This window comes from Hypanus sabinus, chromosome 2, assembly GCF_030144855.1.
Source record: "Hypanus sabinus isolate sHypSab1 chromosome 2, sHypSab1.hap1, whole genome shotgun sequence".
NCBI lineage: Eukaryota > Metazoa > Chordata > Chondrichthyes > Myliobatiformes > Dasyatidae > Hypanus > Hypanus sabinus.
In genome coordinates, this window is record NC_082707.1 from 140,538,726 (window position 1) to 140,551,050 (window position 12,325).

General features: G+C 38.6%; 1 long non-coding RNA gene across 1 annotated transcript in view; it reads left to right on the forward strand.

Moving 5' to 3' along the window:
• Positions 1–12,325, forward strand: part of LOC132384693 (uncharacterized) — an 81,784-nt gene that overhangs the window by 40,138 nt on the left and 29,321 nt on the right. The window contains exons 2-3 of the long non-coding RNA XR_009508986.1: positions 4,283–4,343; positions 4,696–4,779. This is a non-coding gene — a long non-coding RNA (uncharacterized LOC132384693). The remainder of the gene's footprint in view (positions 1–4,282; positions 4,344–4,695; positions 4,780–12,325) is intronic.

Below are 12,325 nucleotides of genomic sequence, written 5' to 3' on the forward strand. Positions count from 1 at the left end.
GAGACAGAAAGGAAAGGGAACGTGTCAGAAGTAGGAATATCTTGGCAGTTGTTCAGCTTTATGTCTGCTTTCATTATTCCAATAATCTGCCGTTTTTCTTGGCTAGAACAGAATGTATTTCCAAATGTTTCGTGGTCGAATCTCTGTAGTAAGTAAGTTTGTACAGAATACATGTCCATTTTCATTTAAAAATCTTAGGGATAAAGAAGACTGACCAAATATAGCTGTACTTTATAGTTTCAATGTCTTTCTTTTTTCTCTCTTCCATCTCTAGCTCCCAGTGGCCTTGGGTGTATATCCTATCACAGACATCCCTTCGATTCTCTCCATCCTACTCCACTCTGCAATTCAAAGCATGCCTTTGATTGCACTGTTCCAGTTGTGATGAAAAGTTGTCGAACTGAAATGGTGACACTCTTCTTCTCCCCACCCGCTGAGTGTTTCCAGCATTTTCCATTTTTGTTTCTGAATTTGCAATTATTTGGCAGAGGGCACTTGGTTCAGAGCATTCGATTCATTTTAACAAAGGAAATCTAGTTTCATGCTGCCTGAACTCCAAGATTACAAATGCCTATCAAAGTGCTACATTGACATTTCTTATGCTTAGCATAATCCCATTGGAGAAACGCAACATGGAACCTAAATAATGAAAAACATTTCTTCAGAAATTTGAGTAGCTACTTGTAGACTGGAGTGAGGAACTCCTATGAATTATAACTCATGATACATGCAGGAAGACAAGAAATCATAATCTGTGAAAGTTTCCAATTTAAGTACAACCATACAGGCAGCTATGAAATATCACAGGGTCCTTGAGAACTACAGTGCAATTTTTGGAGATGATGTTCCATATTTCTCAGATGTACCATGTTTTTGTCCAGTTACATGAATTTATAGGATTAAAATACAAACTTTATGATGGTATTCTATACATTTTCTAGGTGGAGATTGACACCAGAAGGTGAACTTCTGTATCAGCCAACTTAATTCTTCATAGCAATTTCCTGATATCAACTGTGGCATTTGGAAGGGGTGCAAAGAATATGTTTGAATTGGATAATCTGTAAAAACAGCCAATGTATATTGCAATACATGATTAATGTGCACCCCTACTGGCTGCGCAATCTTTTCCTCCTCATTGTTGTCTTACTTATCAGTTGATGATTGCTGGCAAGGACCATTTCTTGCTGATGAGCAGTTTTTGTGGTATGTAGAATGCCACCACTATTCTGATGCTTCCTCAAATGAGTATCTTAGAGTTCAGTATAGTCGTGCAGACAGTGGAAATATGGCTTGATGATGCATCATGATATTCAGTATAATACCCCTTGTGGCAACATGGTATTCCACCTCAGCCATCTTCATATATTCCTAGATGGAGTGAAGACCTGCATTAAGGGATAGGCCCAACTTCCTTTTAACACCTTTGCCAGTGGGTCAAATGGAAATGGTTCAAATATTGTAGGGTATGGCAAACTGGGGTAAAGGAGAATCTAAGACATCTCCATAGAGTCAATGGCATTCTTCATGGTGGCAATATCTGCAGTCTATGAAGTTACACATATTCACTCCTTCAACTGACTTCAGGCTAGAATAACTGAATGGGTGGTGTACCAAATTATATGGAGAAATTCTGTAAACTCCCTTATGCTACAGTGTACTTGAAGTTTCATTTGTTTTATCTTGAGCATGGGTTGGGAGCCCTGAAGAGTCAAAGTCTCCTTGAGAGCTACAAACAATGCACTCCATGCCCTGTTTTGAATTCTCAGTTGTGTTTGCAACAGCTGACAAATTTCAGTCATCATCTCTTGTTTAATACAGACATCTCTAGCATTGGTTATTGCTAATGTTAACAGAAGTGACAGGCTTCATGAAGTGCACAGGGCATTCTACTCAGGCCCATATATATTTCTTTCTTCTGGCAACGTGTTCTAAATTTTTGGCTTTGTCATATTTCTTGTTGTTCAGATCCCAGGATATGACATTAAAGACAACACATGAAACATCTTTCAGCATGATTTTCAAAATTAATTTTACAAAAGGTTGTCAACTCTACCAGGCACTCTCTGTAAGTATAGAGAGTATACCTCTGCGATTATACAGTGCCTCTGAATATGCACTAATGTACCAGCAATCAAAATAAATTATCCAGCCAATTCCTTGTAGATTATTCAGGATCTCTTCTGGTAGATCTAGTGGGGTATTTCTTCACATTGCTTACCACTGAGTTCAGTCGGATTAGGTTAAGACAGGCTGCTTGTGGGAACAGAGACTTCACACTGCATTGGAAGTCTCAAATCACATGGCCTGGCTTCTAAGGGTAATGATATGACTGCTCTGCCATCTGCTGCTAACTGTGAGATAGGGTGCCCAGGAAATCCTGTATCTAGATGGAATAAAACACTTTTCTGGGCAGTAAACTTATCCTCATTTTGAAACACAAGGTGCCAATGTTGCACTAAATTTTTGGCCCAATTAAGAGAATGGAGAATTCAAGGGCAAGTTATCCAAGTGCATTATGCAAGTATTTCTGGTAATAGCAACATTCATTGATGCTGCCTGAGTCGGTGGAGACAGAATCTCAGTGCGAACTATTGCAGTTCACAGAAAGGTATTCCCAGAGTGTCATTAGATGGGTTGTTGCAGTAGTCTGACTCAACAATGATGAAGGAGATTGTACAATTTCATACAGCTATTATGAGAGTAGGGTCAGAATAATTCAGATTCGAGATTGCCTACCATTCATCTCCAGCTCAGAAATGCAATTAGAAAAGGTGCGTAATATGGAAATAAGAAAAGGTGTATACCAGAGCAACAAGAAACTGGAAGAAAAGTAGAGGGAAACAAAACCAAGAAATAAAGCAGAGCAGTATTGCTAACAACAAAAATAAAAACAATGCATAAAATGAAATAAAACCGCCACAGGAAATAATTTTTAAATTGCAAAGCATAAAAAGGCTTAAATCCATTGAATGTACAGATAAGATAACCAGCATTGGTATTTGAGAAAAAGTTAGGAATCTTGACAACAGGAAAAAATTGGCAGATATTATTAAGCAAAATAATTGAGCACTGTTATCAGAAAACAGAATTAATTGGGATTTGCAGCTATCGTAATTTTATATGAAGAATTAATTACTATTACGTTCAGTTTTGTTGAGCAATTAAAACTTTAAAATTAGACACACTTACATATGTATTTTATGAATAAACTTTACACAACAGTTGGACATGCATGTTTCAACATGACTGTGATAATTTCCCATTGACATCCTGTATTTCATTAAGCTGGACTAAGCAAGCATTTACAGAGCATAGTGGCCATTTTCCTGGTGTCATCTATGTAAGTATTGATGATTTCCATAGGCAGGACGTTCATTTGCATCTCATCAACTGAAGTTCTGCAACCATGACCTTTCTGTTAACCTTCTGGCAAGAGGAAGGGAAAAAGGCTCCAGCCAGTCAGCAAAGAAACCTGAATTAAAAGGCCCCCATTAGTTCATTGATACATAAATATTTACATCTGCATGCTTAAGTTTTTAATGCCCTGCATATTTAACAATCAGCACCAATTCAGACTGTACTTATTGTAGTTTGCACAATAGTAATCATTGAAGAATGGTAAGCCACTCACAATGCCTTGGACCAACTGTGACTTAAGGCTTGATCTGTGCTATTGATTGTATGGAAGGCTCTTGTGTGTAGCCACATCCACTGAAACAATATACCTTCCTTTTCCCCGACCTCCCAGTGCTGCTGTAGAGTGATTAGCATGGTGAGCGTTCTTTAAGGATATGAACTGCTTCCCATGATTCTTGGCAGCAATGACAAGGTAGTGACAATTCCTGCAGTCAAGAACTGTGCAGATCACATTGTAAGATGATAGCCAGGTGTAAATCATTCCGACAATTTCTAAAGTTAGATTTTCCAAATGTGGTTTCGTTTTTCAGTCCCGAACTGAACATTAATACTCATTTAGTGGAATAAGAAAGGATTTAATTTACACACACAAAATATTGGTGGAACGCAGAAGGCTAGGCAGCATCTATAGGAAGAAGTACAGTCGATGTTTCGGATGGAGACCCTGTCGAAGGGTCCTGACAAGGGGTCTCGGCACAAAACGTCAACTGTACTTCCTCCTATAGATACTCACTGGCCTGCTGCGTTCCACCAGCATTTTGTGGGTGTTGCTTGAATTTACAGCATCTGCAGATTTCCTCATGTTTGCGTAATGATTTAATTTATTGCTTTAATTGTTTTATCTGTTTCATCTTGTCTCCAGATATTAATGCCATGGTGTTATATCACTCAACCAGCACAAAACATCCCATGTCTTGAAATAAGTGAGTATGTTTATTCAGAAAGATTTCCAAAAAAACAATGGAAGCTTGGAATTGCATTTGAAGGAGTGTTGATAAAAGTTCTCAAATATAGTAGCACAAATCCTGCCCACAGAGAAACGCATGGAAATCCAAGCAGAAGATATGTAGCTTTTCACCTGCATTTTACACCAATGATCACCTTTCTGTTGGGCTGTAAACCCTGCATCCAGATTTTCATAGCATAGATTTTCATCACTCCTGAAGTTATTGACATAATCAGTGGATTGAAGACAAATAGCATTTAAGATTGCATGAGTCTTATGAATCCAATTTCTTCTGCACTCTACACCCAAATTTGTATTCTTCTTTCAAGCGCTGGATATGGATATCAGTGGTAAGCCTGGCATTCATTGCAATTACCCTGAAATGAAGAGGCAATAAAGAGTCAACAATATTGGTGAGTTTAGAATTACTTCTTTGCTGAGGGACTTCTGTGAACCAGATGATTTAAAAGAATCCAGTAGTTTAATGGTTATTACTACTGAGGCTATCTATTTTTAAATTATTTATATAATTAAATGAGAATGGTACTTATCTAATTGCTGAAAAAAGTGTTTGATTGCCTGTTGGTAAAATTTGTATTAAAATCACGTAATTGCACCATTTTTAATATAAATTAGGAAAAATCAAAGAATAAGAATCTGTCATTGATTTTATCCAGGAGGGATTGGGGTAACTTAGTTTTATTAATATATCAGAAAACAGTTTTAGCACAAAGAATACATCATTTTACCATTGTGTAGTGTATTGCCCATTTGTAATATGATTATAGGAACTAAAAATGCCTTTAAATAGGTAAGTATAATCATAAGAATTCTTTTCCCAGCAAATTGAAACAAATTAAATGATCATAAGAATATCTCCTCATGTCTAAAACAAATCTTAATTTCAAGTTCTTCTTTGAATGCTGCCAATTAATGATAGCTGGCAGAAATTTTTGTGCAGGCTCTGTTTCAGAGGCAAGGAGTTTTGTAAAGGCAACATAAATGATTCATAAGCTAACCTCGTGCCAGATGAAATATTTTCCTTAAATTCCTCTATCATTTGAACTGGTTTACCAATTAATGGGAGAATTGTCAAAATATATTCCCACAACTTAGTAAAAAGCACATGCTGGGAATCCTAAAACTGTAAAGAGATGCCATTAAGCTGTCTTCTTGGCAGGGGACCAAAAGGCTACTTACAATGAATTGAAACTTAATTACATTTGAGGCAGAATCGATTAAAATCAACTAATGAGAAAAAGGATCATTAGCTTATTGTATCCCTCCTACTTGCTTTATAACTGGACATGTTTGGAAGTTTGGGCAGGAAGGCTGGAATGAATATAATTCCCCTTTCAAGGTAATTGTAATCTTGCTTTACAATGTCTCCATGCACCCTAATGGTTGAATCCATCACTTATTTGAAGTCAGCCAATGATCACAAGGTTGACATGATCTGCCAGGACTGCAGAGGATGAACCATACTTCCAATTTGTCTTTACTTTGAAGTCTAACAAAACCCAAGTTGGTTGCCTACAAGTTAAGGCTTACGTCTGCCAGTTAAAAATAAGGTTTTTTATGATACCATGTGTTGTCAGTCATTAATCAACTGGACATCCATGAAATGAAATCAGTTACAGTTTATGAAGGACAAGAGAAGATGTAAAGGCCTATGTATCTAAGTACAGCCTGAACAAAGCACACAATTTTTACATAGTCTAGTTGCGATGGTATCTAATATTGGTTGTCAAGGTTTAAGTGATGAAGGTACTAACTTCAGTTAACAATGCATCAGCCATCTGCTTGAAGCTTCTGTTTATTGCGTATTGATTGGAATTGCTAATTTTCCCTTGGTGAGCTGAAGGTATGAAAGTGCAGGTTAGCTAATACGCAAGAGCTTTCCAGGCTCACTCAAAAATTAAGTACTCTATGGTTTTAATGGAAATCTTGATAAAACAGATTTCTACCCAGCTTCAAAAGTATTCTGACAAACTCAGATGATTAAAAATTCTTTTCAGTTATTTCAACTGGGGAAAATGTGTCAAATTTATATGATAATCAGCATAAAAATATCACCAAGTTTTGATCTACCAATCAGTACCAAGCAGTATAAAAGACAATGGGCAAAGTGATTTCAAATGGTAATTATCTCATAGATATCTCCTTGCTAACTAGTTGTCAAAAGATTGAAATTTTTTAGTTTGCTAATTCATGTTGAAAGTTGAATATATAAATTGAAGACAATGCAATTCTTGTGAAGATGGGATGAAGAAAGAAGGGACATAGGTTCAAAAGATTTAGAATTCATGTGGGTAGAGTTAGGAATCTGCAAGAGTAAGAAAAAGCTGATGGGAGTTATATAGAGGTCTCTGAACAGTTGTCAGGATGTATGGTACAAATGACAATCAGAATGACATGTAAAAAGGGCAACATTGTGATAGTCATGGGTGATTTCAATATGTGGGTAGATTGGGAAAATCACGTTGGTGCTGGGTCCCAAGAGAGGGAATTGGTAGAATGCCTGTGAAATGGCATTTTAGAGCAGCTTGTAGTTGATCCCCTTTAGAGAAAAGGCAATTCTGGATTGGGTATTGTGTAATGAACCTGACTTAATGAGGGAGCTTAAGAGGAAGAAATCCTGAAGAGGCAGTGATCATATGTGACAGAATTCATCCTGCAGTTTGAAAGAGAGAAGCTAAAATCAGATGTATCAATATTACAGTGGAGTACAAAGTTCGAAGTAAAGTTTATTATCAGAGTATATACAAGTTACCAGATACAACCCTGAGATTCTTTTTCTGTGGGCATACTTAGCAAATCTATAGAACAGTAACTGTAAACTGTAAACTTCAGGAACTGTTAACTGTAAACAAACTATACAGATGCAGATATAAATAAATAACAATAAGTAATAAGAATGAAATAACATTATAACAAAGTCCATAAATAACCATAGCTATCCTGTTTTGTTCAAGAGACTGATGGTTGAGGGGTAGTAACTGTTCTTGAACCTGATGGTGTGAGTCCTGAGGCAGTTGTACCTTTTACCTGATGGCAACAACAAGAAAAGAGCATGGCCTGGGTGGTGAGGATCTTTGATGATGGATGCTGCTTTTCTACAGCAATGTTTTATGTGGATGTGCTCAGTGGTTGGGAAGGTTTTAGCTGTGATGTACTGAGCTGAATTCATTACCTTTCTGCTCAAAAGCCTTGGTGTTCCCATACCAAGCCATAAAGCAGCCAGTCAGCACACTTTCCATCACACATCTGTAGAGGTTTGTCAAGGTTTTTGATGACATGTTGAACCTCCACAAACTCCTGAGGAAGAGGTGCTGTCGTGCTTTCTTCACAATAATATTTATATAATTGGTCCAGGACAGGTCCTTTGAGATAGTGACAGCCAAGTCTTTAAGATTACTGACCCTCTTCACTTCTGATCCTCCAATGATTACTGGCTCATGGGCCTCTGGTTTCCTTCTCCTGGTCTACGATAAGTTTGTTGGTCTTATGGACATTGAGTGGGAGATTGTTGTTATTACACCACTGAGTGAAGTTTTCAATCTCCCTCTTATATGCTGATTCATCACCTTTGATACGGCCCACAACAGTGGTGTCATCTGCAAACCTGTAGATGGTGTTGGTGCTGTACTTAGCCACACAGTCATTAGTGTAAAGTGAGTAGAATGGTGGGCTAAGTACACATCCCTGCGGTGCTCCAGTGCTGATGGTTTTGTGAAGTAAAGGGAATTACAGAAGCTTGAGAGAGGAGCTGACCAAAGTTGATTGGAGAGAGACACTATCAGGGATGACAACAGAGCAGCAATGGTTGGACTGTCTGGGAGCAATTCGGAAGACACTGTATAGGTTCATCCCAAAGAAGAAGAGGTATTCTAAAGAGAGGATCAGACATCTGTGGCTGATAGGGGAAGTCTAAGACAGGATAAAAGCAAAAGAGAGGGTGTATAATATTCCAAATATTAAAACCCTAGAAAGTAACATAAAAAAAGTAATAAGGAGAGGAAAGATGAAGTATGAAGGTAAGCTAGCCAATAATCTAGAAAAGTATACCAAAGGTTTTTTCAGATATACTCTATAAAGAGTAAAAGAGAGGCAAGAGTGGATAATGGACAGCTGGAAAATGATGATGGAGATGTAGTAATGGTGGACAAAGAAATGGCAGATAAACTCAATAAGTATTTTACATCAGTCTTCCCTTTGGAAGGTGCTAGCAGTATGCCAGAAATTAAAGAGTGTCTGGGGACAGAAGTGAGTGTAGTCACTCTTTCTGAGGAGAAGGCTTGGGAAGTGGAAAGGTTCTAAAGACACAAAAGACACCTGGACCAGATGGACGTCAGCCCATGGTTCTGAAAGAGGTAGCTGAAGAGATTGTGGAGGAAATTGCAGTCATCCTTCAGGAATCACTAGATTTTGGAATGGCTCCAGAGGACTGGAAAAATTGCAATTGTCACTCCACTTTTTAAGAAGGGAGGGAAGCAAAAGATAGGAAATTATAGGCCAGTTAGCCTGACTTCAGTGATTGGGAAGATTTTGGAGTCTCTTATTAAGGATAAGGTTTTGGGGTAGTTGGGTCACATGATAAAATAGGACAAAATCGTCACGGTCTCCTTAAAGGGAAATCTTGCCTAACAAATCTGTAGAAACTCTTCTGAGAAAATTACAGGCAGGATAAACAAAGGAGAGTCAAGGGATGTTGTTTACCTGGATTTTCAGAAGGCCTTTGATAAGGTGCTGCATATGAGGCTGTTAAGCAAGATAAGAGACCATGGTATTACAGTACAAGAAAGATATCAGCATGGATGGAAGATTGGCAGACTGGCAGAAGACAGAGTGAGAATAAAAGGAGCCTTTTCTGGTTGGCTGCCAGTGAATAGTGGTGTTCTGCAGGGGTTGGTGTTGGGTAATGCACTTTGGCAGAAGGAATAAAGGCACAGACTATTTTTAAAATAGGCAGCAAATTCAGAAATTAGAGGTGCAAAGGAATATGAGAGTCCCAGTGAAGGATTCCCTGAAGGCTAACTTGCAAGTTGAGTCAATCAAAAGGAAGGCAAATGAAATGTTAGCATTCATTTAAAGAGGACTAGATTGCAACAGCAAGGACGTAATACTGAGGCTTTATAAGGCATTGATCAGACTACTTGGAATATTTGAACAATTTTGCACCTGTTACCTAAGAGGAGGTTTACAAGAATGATTCCAGGAATGGAAGGTTTAACTTATGAGGAGTGTTTGATGGCTCTAGGCCTGTACTTGCTGCAGTTTAGAAGAATAAGGGGGTGGGGTATCATTGAAACCTATCAGTTATTGAAAGGCCTAGATAGTGGATGTGGAGAGTATGCTTCTTTTAATGATAAAGGACCATAGCTCAGAATAGAGGTCGCTTAGAACAAATATGAGGAAGAATTTCTTTTGCCAAAGGAAGATAGGAAACTACAGCACATTACAGGCCTATCGGCCCACAATGCTGTGTTGACCATGTAACCTACTCAAGAAACTGCCTCAAATATCCCTACCACAAAGCCCTTTATTTTTCAAAGCTCCATGTACCAATCGGAGTCTCTTGAAAGACCCCATTGTATCCACCTCTACCACTGTTGCTGGCAGTGCATTGAACTCACACACCACAGGGCGGTGCATCTGTGGAAAGTATTGCCATGGACGGTTGTGGAGACCAAGTCATTGTGTACATTTAAAGCAGAGGTTGATTAGTAAGGGTATTGAAGGTTACAGGGAGAAGGCATGAAAAGGGTTGAGACGGATAATGTATCAGCCAAGATGGAATGGCAGATTTGGCTCAATTGGCAGAATAGCCTAATTCTGCTCCTTTGTCTTATGGTCATGGTGTTATATCCCTAATCAGGCCCTGTCTATTCAAATACTTACATATCCTGTCTGTTAGAATACCTCCAATAGTTTCCCCATGACTGATGCCAGGCTCTCCAGCCTATGATTCCCAAGCTTACTCTTCGAGTATTTCTTAAGTAACAGAACAACATCAACTAACCTCCAGTCCTTTCACACCACACCCATTGCTAAGGATGTTGGAAATACCTCTGCCAGTGCCCCTGCAATTTCTGTACTCGCCTCCCATAAGATCCAAGTTGACACCATGCCAGGTCTTGGGTTTTTATGCACCCCAACTTGCCTCAAGATAGCAAGCTCCTCCTCTTTTGTTATCCAGATACAATCCATGACCTCATATCTTTTTGCCTCATTTTAGTAGACCTGTGTCTGTATTCCAAGTAAATACAGGAAAAATAAATGCAGAGACAAAAGACCAACATGCACCGATCTACTGTATGTTATTCCAAAGAGCAATGTACTAAGTCACACTACCTCTCAGTCCCTTCTAGTAATAAGTCCAGAGTAAGAACAAGGAGAACTGGAACTATTACATCCATAGTATAGATAGGTTAGAAAACAAACAGTAGAAAATTAATAAATTATGCATCCAAACTCAAAGGACCTGCTGATGAATGGTCAGTGCAGGAAAGCCATGCAGCAGATCATGCAATCGCATCACTTGCTGTCGCTGATTGAACATACCTATAGTCTGGTCACAGTGAGCTTGCTGCCTGTCTCTATCTAGCCAGGAAGGACTGTCCTGAAACAGGCCAGGCAAGATTTTTTCTCAGCTGTTTCTTGTGAAGTGGTTTACCCATGTAATACCAAGCATGAAAAATTTGCTTCTCTTCATGATCTCTCTGAATCTTTGTCTTCTGATTTCTTTCAACAAGGAATACAACATTTGTTTCTTTTCTTGCAATTGATTTTTCAGAGACAGGACTTCTGGAGCTGCTCCTTTTTTCAGTTTACAGCCCAAATTTCTGATAACACTCTTTGCTTTTCCTAGTTAATTCTTTTATCCATTTGTTTCATATCCTCAGCCTTTTTTCTTAAGGCTTCCTGAAGCTCTTCAATCCTTTGAGAGTTGTTATTGTGTTTTGGTTCCAAGTCATCAATGTGTTCTCATTTTTTCTGAAGCTCTGTTTCTCTAGTCCTGGCAGCATACTCAAACATTCTCTTCACTTTTTCTAGTTTAGCCACGTCTTTTCTGAAATAGGTCGACCAAACTGCAGCCTCACCAACAATTTATACATCTGCAACATGATGTTTTAATATCTCAACTCAATGTCTCAACTCCTACACTAAATACCCTGATTGATGAAGGCTAGTGCTCTAAATGCCTTTTTTACCATCCTGCTTTCCATTAGCTACACCTCTAGTGTCCTACCTTATCAAAGTGCATCACCACACACTTAGCTGTTTTGAAATCCTCATCCCTCCACTCTAATGTATAATAATCTTCTTCACTATCAACAATACCTTCTAATTCTGTGTCATCCACAAACTTACTGATCTTGCGCATTTGTATCTGAATAACAAATAACAAGGATCCCAACACGAGCTGCAGTGGTATATCACTAGACGGCTCCCTGCATTCCGAGAAACAGCCTTCAACCACCACTTTTTGGTTCCTCTGAGTAGTCAATTAAACCCTTGCCTACAATGAAGAGTAATTTACAGTAGTCAATTAATCTACTAATGTGTGAGAAGGAATTAGATCAACCTGGACTAAATCTATGTGGTTGCAGAGACAATGGGCAATCTCTGGTCAAAAAGCAGCCCAGGTTAGAACTGATCTTGGCAAGAGCTCTAACTACAGCGCTACATCACCCAGTGTGAGAGTGCAATTGACTAGAAGCCAATAAAGAGCAACGTTGATGGACTTCATTTTATTGAGTAACAATGTGTGTGTTCAGTGTCAAGAGTTTAAGCAATCCATCACTGTTCTCCTTATCAGTCCTCAGGAAGCAGGACAAGGACTCAACAAGGGCTGCGGAATTAAACAAAGAAACAAATACTTACCACTCAATTATGCCGACTAGATGTCATGAAATATTTTACTGCCAAGGATGCACTTCTAGGGTGTAATTACTA